General features: G+C 43.3%; 1 protein-coding gene across 1 annotated transcript in view; it reads right to left on the reverse strand.

Moving 5' to 3' along the window:
- LOC119653794 (putative fatty acyl-CoA reductase CG5065) overlaps positions 1 to 4,062 on the reverse strand; it is a 155,854-nt gene extending 151,792 nt beyond the window's left edge. Inside the window, exon 1 of the mRNA XM_038058804.1 lies at positions 2,725 to 4,062. The gene's annotated coding sequence lies outside the window, so the exon portion shown is untranslated. The remainder of the gene's footprint in view (positions 1 to 2,724) is intronic.
- Between the last annotated feature and the right edge of the window lie 5,592 nt (positions 4,063 to 9,654).

Here is a 9,654-nt window from a genome sequence, read left to right on the forward strand (position 1 = left end):
TGGGATATTCCACGTTTATTTATAATAGGATTTCCGTTAGTGGATGCTACTTGCTGCAGCTGCAGCACATCAGCACCACAAATCTGATGTCTGGTGCGTCAATAGGCGGAGCACTACCATAAAAAGTGTTCCATGGATTCTGCTTCCTCATTACAGATTGGACATGTAATATCCTCGAGAATTGGCCAGTTAGAATGTCCACAACACCCCCGCTTTTCGACAGGATAAACTTTGTAGTGTGTTAATTTGGTTTCGACAGGAAAAGTTTAGTGTCTCCAGCACCACAAACGACATTAAAGTCATCTGCCATTATTGGAAGCTCGTTCCCAGTTTTTAATAGCAACAGTTACCAATGCTACTGAGACTCTAATTAATATTTCCGGCCCAGGAATGGGGAAATAGAACCCTCTTTTGTTAGGGCATCCTAGATTTCATTGCCAGAGTACCCAGAGTAGTTCTGCCGTATCTAGATATAGAGTTTAATCGGTTTCTAAATTCCTGAACTATTTTTGAACTAATGAAAGGATTGCTCAAAGCCCTCAATGCAACTTGACTATCGCTACAACTGCTCGTCAATCGCCCAGGTTGCCGCCCTTATTAGCGCATACACTTCAGCTTGAAAGATTGTTGCATGTTGTTCCAAGGGAAAATTCGACTTCTTGTTTTTATTCGAAAGGTAGAGTCCGCTTAGAATACCTCAGTATATCCCACTACGCAGTTTCAGGATAGCTTCAGATCTTCTAACAAACAAAACTTGGGGGCCCGAGCACCAGAAGGCATTGCAAAAACTAACAATACTCCGTATCCTTCACATTAATTTATTCCCATAAATGTAATTGAATTAGTTTATGAGCTGCTCTCATTACAATGCTTTGAATATACAAATGCAAGGGTCGCAAACTGAAAATGTAACTACGCCAAATGTCGTCATTATAGCACTGGTTACATCCAGACATGATGGCAACATATATCTACGTTGCTACTTGTGGCCTAAGTCCACATGAGCTTGAACTTTGTCCAAAAGGTTTTTCTAGCATTCCGTCTTTTTATTGCAGTCTACTTGCCTATAATAGTCAGATTATATTCTAAGTAGCGGTGATCTGACAGTGAGATTTCCTCAAACGTAGGAGCGCATCCTATATTCACGGCCATCAGGCCAGCTGAAGTGATCAAATCAAATACCTTGTCTTCTGGGGGACTGCATGGAATACTCCTCCAGAAGATATACTGAGCATTTACACCAAAATCGATTAACTGTCCAAAGCCATTTGATTCTATATTCACTACTAGGGCCATTGCTGTTGCATCAGCGGAGGACGCAGGGTGAGAAAGCAGAGGCAACTATGACATTCCTCCTCTTGCCCTTAACTTGGTACTGTAAGTTGACAGCAACTAGGTCTTGGTCTCGAGTATCTTTTATCAAAGGATATTCTACCCCCTTTAGTGATATAATACCATAGATTTTGTTAAAACGAACCCATATTTCTTATTCCATAAATATAAAGGGGACTCCCCGCATCTTTGCCAGCCTTGCTGCCAGTAGATTGGAATAGGAATTGGTATGTTCCAGATTAATTTGACTTTGTGTCTGTAGACATAAGTGTAGTTTAATGTAAAAGACACCGCTAACTGAAGAGTCTACTGCATCCATTGTGGATCTCACTGGGGCTGTCAACTTGTCCTCACCTTCTGCCGAAAGGTCCGTTTTTTACGTGCGATTTTTCTGGATATTGCTACACTTAGCCGTGCAGCAAAACCCGTGACCTAATTTCTAAGAATCTTTGCCTTCCTTTGCAGTACATTATGTGGTCCTCGGCTGGAAGCCGTTCCACGCTGCCTGTTGCATGGACCTGTTTCCGTATACCAATATTAAACTCGTTGCGTTCACAGTACCAGCTTCCATTTCTTTGGCTTTTCCTGGTAGAGGCGGAAGACAAGGTGCTGGCAGGGGACATTTAGTCTTTAGTTCCATCTCTTTTACGGCTGAAGTTTCAATCTATCGAGCCTCCTTTTCCTCGTATGTATTAATGGAACCTTTGTAGTGCTGACTGATTCATTCAAGCAATTTGAACAATGAAGCATGTGAACTGGATCGATAGAATTTTGCTTGTCACCCCGCATAGGAGGTGAGTAGGCTCATGGATTTACGCAAAATCGAGGCTAGACTTATATCTGACACAGCTCCTCAGGGAATGCAGATGTAGATTTGTAAAGGTTCACTACTAAGCGAAACGTTACTCAGGTGTGAAAGCATTCAATGAAGCTAGTATCCCGAGAACCTTTGATTGCAGTTAACTAAATAGCGAAGGGTATATGTACGTCAGTCATTGAAAAAGGATACTACCATCGCTTGCCAAGATATTTGCGTTTCCTGATAATGAATCACAAAATAGCAACAAAAATCTCGTGAAAAAGACAAAGCCATCGGGCAGGTTTACATATGTATATAACATTTTATGTCAAATACAAAAGCGACATGCAACATTGCCCTCAACTGCAAATGAGCACCGGTTGCAGCAAGATGCACACTTGTATGCAGTTCCACGCATTTCGAATCGACACTGAAAACCTTACAATCCCCGTAAGATGAAACTTAATAGACTCGAAATGGTCGGAATTGAGTCTGCTCCACTCGACAGGATTTCCACGAGTGGAATTACCTGTGTCACCTCATTCAAAAACACTTTCCGTCTTTTCATTCATATGGAAATTCCAACTACTTACCGTCACGAGCGCTAGCAGCATTTCACACCGAGTGTATCATCGTCGTGGAGTTTTCCGTATCCATGAGCAGCGTCACTTATCATTTCCGCGCTTTTCAAGGCAATTTTCCGTTAGCTGTCAGATGAGCTGTTTTTTACACAGATTCCCAACGTCTGTCTCTTCGACGTCTTTCCACTTAAATCTGGGCCACGACGGCGTTGGGGGTGGCTCGTAAGCGGAGCCGTATAAATGTCGCCACGCGTTTTCTACCGGTTTTTCGCGGATTTGGGGTGGCAAGCCATGTCCATGTGCGCTGGCTGGAAAGTAAGGGTCGTGTTTGTAGTGGGACGGGGGCAGCCGGCATCCGATATCCCTTTTCCCTTCGGACTCTCGTCGTGCGGTTTTACGGACGATAGGCAACACCTTAGGGGCTTCCGCCGATTGTGGAGTACGTCCGCTCGTCCGCCCGCTGGAAGTATATGTAAGAGCGCTGTCACGGCACAATCACACATGCACACGCACACACAGGACTCGGAAGATCGTGAAAATTTCCCAGAGGAGATGACTTAACCCAGGATAATGATGTGATGCGACGGCGAATGACAGGGGTGGAGCACACCCAAAAACGGCACCTTCGAAAGGTCGATGAGCCAGGAGCTCTCGGAAAATCAAGAAGGAAAATTCGCTGCCGGAATCCCGGCGGCTCCTGCGACTAGCCTGCGAATTATGCAATCGCAGACTTTTCGGGTCACAATTACAGGCACCTTAACTTACAATAGGGGCAACTTTGTGATGTGCACTTTTCGGAACAGATTTTCAGCCGGGGTCGTTCGTGAATCATTCATGCGCCGCGAACACTTTCTGAGTAGATAACTTTCAACGAAAATCTCTAAATCCCAGAGCACTGATAAGCCGGAAAACTCTAGGACTAGGTGGAAAACGAATCTGAGGCAAAAATCACTTCAGAGAGCACTGCTGCAGGGTCACTAGGAAAGAAGGAGACAAATACCGTCCCGAAACACACGACTTCACACAAAACGAACCGGAAAACTGATCGAAGAATTCGGAAAGAAAAAAAAAACGAAATTTTCGAATTTTCCTTAGAAAATTGCCTCAGAAATTCGCGAATGTCCCGAGTTGCTGCTCTGCTGAAAATCAATGCTAAACGCCATATTGGTCGTTCATTCGCACTTGAGGGGAAAACGAGTGCAGACGGCAGAGGCAAAAAGTGGAAAGCGGAAAAAGCAGGATTTTCCCGAAATGCAAAGGACGATAGACAATAGCAACGAACACGGAGAGTACGGCGGCGGTGAAAATCGCACTCAACATCCACTAGAAAGTCTTTGGACTGGATGGAAGTCGAAGCGACGACAGGCGAAGAAGGAAAGTGGGAAAACGGGAAATGGAGCGAAATCGAAACATTCCTAGTGGCGACTACAGAAAAACCATGCTCACAAGGGCACGAGCACAATTCGCCAGTGCATTTCCCTATGAATTCGTCATTGTTTCCCGTTGCCTCTCCCCTTGCGGACACTTTGACCCTTTTCGCGTCCCTGCCACCCCTCGGCCGACCTTCTCGCATGGAAAATGTAAGTGAATGGTGAATGGTCGCGGCACCCTTTTATTTTCGGGAAAGCGTACGCATGCCCACGACGAGTTTCCTGAGTGTTATCGCTTTCCATTCAACTCACACGACACATGTTCTCCCATACAAAGATTTCCAATGGGCAGGGGCGAGATTTCTTCGGTTTTGTGCGACGACGAAGCGAAGAAAATGCAACGCGTGATGAGCACGAGCAAGAGCACGTGTAGATGAAAATTTTCGTAGGCCGATGACGTAATTCCGGTTCATTTGAATTTGAATGCAGTTGTCTGTTTTGGGGTGAAAAGAAATTCCGTTAAAACGGAAGTGCAGGAGTGATGTTTGAGGAAAACAATACTGGAGCTCGTTCAAAAGTGAGTAAGTTCTATCACTTCCTATTGTCACTTTTGATAAGGAGGAAATCGGACGCAAAACTATTTAGATTTCTCAGTTCACACAGTTATTCACTGGACAAATCTTTTGATCCATAGATACATAGAAACCTTACTAAATCGATGAAAATCGGAGTCTGCCACACGCACTTTATTGGAAAACAGCTAAACCTCTTTGCACAAAACTTGGTGGAAATTATGAAATTTTACGGATGAATGAAGGTTATGATTACGCGTTGAGTTTAATGGGAGCTTTCCATGCATGTGAAATACGATGTAATTGTTGTTTTCGAACACATTGAGGGCCATTTTAAAATGAGCATTTCACACTAGTTGAAAAAGAGGGGGAGAAAGTGGAAGGTAGTAACTCCCACATTGAGGAAGTGCTCAACCAGAAAATCTGAAACAAGTCCTGGTGGTGCTACGTATCGAGGCGATCCCAATATCAACTCGAAGGACAAATAATTTTAATTCACAAGTTTTGTCCAACACTTTACATTAGTGATATTTAGATTTTAATGATAAAGAAAAAAGGAAAAGGTTCACTTTTCAACCCTATCCCCGGTATGGGTGGAAAGTTTATAGAGCAGCAAGGGGAGAGGTCATCACTCTTCGAAGCCGGTGAAAATTTGTAGCGGTAAACTCCCTCAAAGGGTTATAGATCCTCAAATCAGGGTTTTAAGGTTTTGTGTGAAACAAAACTTTATGGAAATCGATTCAATGTCTGTCTGTCTGTCACCTCCGATTTATTCGGAAACGACTGAACCGATTGTCACGAAATTTAGTTAGACGGTGTGACCGCTGCATATAGCTGGTGAGGCCATTTTCTATTGAGTTTAGGGAGGGCCCATGCGAAAGGGGGGTGTAGCAATGTTTTTGCACAGAAATGAATCATGTGGGATATCAAATGAGAGGGCTCGGTTAGTACTTTTCGAAACCAATCTTATTTCTGATACTGAATGAAACATAGGGGAGCTTATCTAACCGAAAAATCTGAAAAAGGTTATAGGAGGTGAATGTTTTCGATTTCATGTGAATTTATTGCACTTTGAGATGTTGGAACATTTTTGGTTTTGCTCTTTAGCTTTTTTTAGTTATTTTTATATCAATATCAACTTGAGACAGACATACAGTGTCGCTCAAATGCTTTGCAACTTACTATTCATGAAAAATCAGATTTTTTCAATGAAATAATAACCTTACATGAATTTTTATATCAATTTATTAACTTCAATTAATCCTGATTATTGAACAAAAACAAAAATATTATTCCATTATTTGACAACAACAATGATTTAAACTAAACAAGAGTAGCGAATTCAGCAGCTCAAAACATGTGCAATTCATCACAAATCAAGAAAATTTATGAGACTATTCTAATATTCGTTTTGAGAATGATGGGGCCCTAAGTCCGCATCAACTTAATGCTGGACCGGACCAAATGGGGAGCCGCTACGGTCACGCTGCTCCCAGGGCAGAGGTGAGGCAGCGTCTGACGATTTGCCTTTGCCCTGGTAAGAAACCGTAAAGCCGTCATCGCTTGACTTTTTTATTCTAATATTGTTCGGATACCTAAGTGGTTAGAGAACAAGGTTGTCGTACGGAAGGTCGGGGTTAAAATCTCACTGGTGGCAGTGGGATTTGTATCGTGATTTGACGTCGGACACCAGTCGACTCAGCTGTGAATGAGTAACTGAGTCAAATCAGGGTAATAATCTCGGGCGAGCGCAGTACTGACCACATTGCCTCCTACAGTGTACTGTAGTGTACTGTTACGGTCTTGAATGAGGTGCTCTAACACACTTCAAGGTCCTGATCCAATATGGATTCTTGTGCCAACGATTATTTTCATTATTCTAATATGCAAATGCAAATGGAGCATAATATTGCTAAAAACATTACTATAGCCAACCGCCGTCATCGTCCCTTCAATGCGTTTAATGGGCCCAATTCCATTTCCCGAGAAGCCACCCCACACCATAACATTTCCACTTGCGTGCTTAAACGTAGCTGTCGTGTATTTGGGATTATACTTTGTACCCTGAGGATAGCATACATAGAACCAAAGGTTAAATTTCGATTCATTCGACCATAATACTGTCCTTCATTGCTTTTGGCTCCAATTTTTGTGAGCGTGAGCTGAGTCGAAATTATCGATTTTTTCTGAAACAAATGGTTTTTTCGTTCCTCTGTATGTATTTAAACCAGCCTCTATAGTTCTTCTTTTTGTGGTGCTGAGACTAACATCCAGTTGAATCGCATCCTAACCTCTCTAGCAGTTGCTTTAGGGGTTTTTTTAATAGTAATCTTTATTTGCCGATCCTGAGTAGAGGTTGCAGCACGAGATCTCCCTCCTCTACACCATTCAATACTATCACTTGCTAGGACTCTTGAAATTATTGGCTTGCGAATTGAATATTTATTTGATATTTCTTTCTGTGATAATCCATTAGAAAACCGGTCAGTATCATTGATCTTATCGAAGAGTTGAATTTATATCCAACCATTTTTAGAAAAAACTAATAACTTCACTTACGCCTTAAATAACTTCAAACTTAATGACAACAATTTCACAATTCACACAATTCACACAATCAAAAGACCAAAATGATGAAGTACAGTGAATTTCGTTATAAACAGAAATGTTAGAAAGATTAAAGTGTATGCAATTCTAAAACGGCGTACCTTCGATGGAGTATAAAACTTGGGAAATGCCTGCTGAACCAACACCAACATCTCTATTACAAAATTCTATCTCCACCTCCACGTGGTGATCGCTGGGAGTTCTTTCTTCATGAAAAACTGCAGACGGAGAAGGATGAAGTCGAGTCTCCTGCGCCTAAAAACGGGACAAAATGTACCAACTGGTCCTCCAAGCTGGGGGTTGGGTAGCGCTGACAACCCTACACGGAAAACCGATGTTACGAAGCCACGGAAGGAGCCTCGGGCAGCAATGACAACGCATTAACGATTTGCGCATTTTCGCATGGAACGTGCGCTCCCTGTACAGATCGAATGCTGCTGAACAGCTATTCGATACCCTGTTGCAATATAAGGCTGATGTAACAGCGTTGCAAGAAATACGATGGACAGAGACCGGTTTCCTGGAGAAGAGCCGCTACACCATATATTATAGCAGCCATCAATTAAACCATCTGCTCGGAGTAGGTTTCTTAGTCAGCCAAAAATCAAACCTGCTGTTATCGGCTTTGAAAATATAAGCGAAAGGCTATGCACTCTGCGTTTGCGAGGCAAATTTAGAAATATAAGCCTCATAAACGTTTACGCCTCTACAGGGGAGACTGCAGAGTCGGAGAAGGATACCTTCTACGAGGCAGTTGAGCGGACCCTCGAAGCCTGTCCCAAGTATGATTTCAAAATCATACCTGAGATTTCAACAGTCAAGTGGGGACGGAGCCCGTACTCAGGCGATACGTCGGCTCCCATAGCTTACATAGGGATACCAATGATAACGGACTGCGGATTATTCAGTTAGCAGTATCGCACGAAATGGTTGTTGGAAGCGATCCACAAACATATATGGGCCTCTCCAGACCAATATAGACTCGGACCACTATCTCGTTGGCATAGTGCTCCGAGCGCGAATTACGGCACCACCTACATTCTCCTCTGACAATCAGGTGAAAATGAATACTGAAGGTATTCACAATACAGCCCACCTATAAGGGCGAAATGGATGCCGCAATAACCGCAGTCAACAGAGATGCTGGAGATGAAGCATCAATAAATGATCTTCACAACCACCTGAAGAACGTTATCATAAATACGGCCACAAATATACTTGGCCCCAACCGCAAAAAAAATCGGAACGACTGGTTTGGCGATGAATGTAAGCTAGGAACAGAACGGAAAAATGCCACATACCGAGTAATGTTGCATTCTCAAAGAATGCGAGCACGCGTAGAGACTTATCACGAACTCCGTCGAGCGGAGAAGCGACTTCCCAGACGGGAAAAGGAAGCTTGGGAGAACCGACAAGTCTGTGAATTAGAAAAGTACAGGGAGCAACCGCACCAGGCGCGGAAGTTTTACCAACAAGTCAGCCGGATGAAGCCTTATACACCTCGATGTTCATCCTGCCGAGACAAAGAGGGAAATCTGATTTGCGACAGAATGGGCATATTGGAGAGATGGGTTGAGTATTTTGATGCACTGCTCAACAACCAAAATATCGGCGAGTTGGAGGTCCCGCCAAATGAAGATGACAGACAAATGCTGCCACCACCAAGCATAGAAGAAACAGTCCGTGCAATTCATCGGCTTAAAAACCATAAGTTGCCAGGAGCCGATGGAATTACAGCCGAATTGATTAAATATGGAGGCGACCAATTACACCAAGTGGACAGCGAATTAATACCTGACGACTGGCAACGAGGCATTATCTCATGAGATGTCTCATATATAAAAAGCGGGATATCACGCAGTGAAGCAATTATAGAGGTGTCACGTTGCTGAGTACCATCTATAAGATATTCTCCTCTATCTTGCTAGGCCGGAAAGCCCCATACGCCCACAACATTGGCCCATACCAAAGAGGCTTCACTCCAGGCAAATCAGCAACAGATCTGATTTTCTCCCTGCGGCAAACGATGGAAAAACTGTTGGAATATAGACAACAGTTGCACCATCTATTCAGCGACTTTAAAGCCATGACAGAATTTGATATCCCGATGAAATTGAAAAGACAGACTAGGCTGACCCTGACCAATGTGCGAGGGCAGATAAAAGCAACAGGATCACTCTCGAGACCATTTAACATCAACAACGGTCTACGACAAGTGGATGCTCTATCTTGCGTCCTCTTCAACCTGGCCCTCGAGAAAATGATTCGTGATGCCGATGTAAATACAAGAGGCACCATCCTCTTCGAGTCCACCTAACTACTGGCCTACGCTGACGATATCGACATCATGGGAAGAACAACCCAAGACGTACAGTCTACTTTCATCTGGATCC

The sequence above is a fragment of the Hermetia illucens genome, chromosome 4 (assembly GCF_905115235.1).
Source record: "Hermetia illucens chromosome 4, iHerIll2.2.curated.20191125, whole genome shotgun sequence".
NCBI lineage: Eukaryota > Metazoa > Arthropoda > Insecta > Diptera > Stratiomyidae > Hermetia > Hermetia illucens.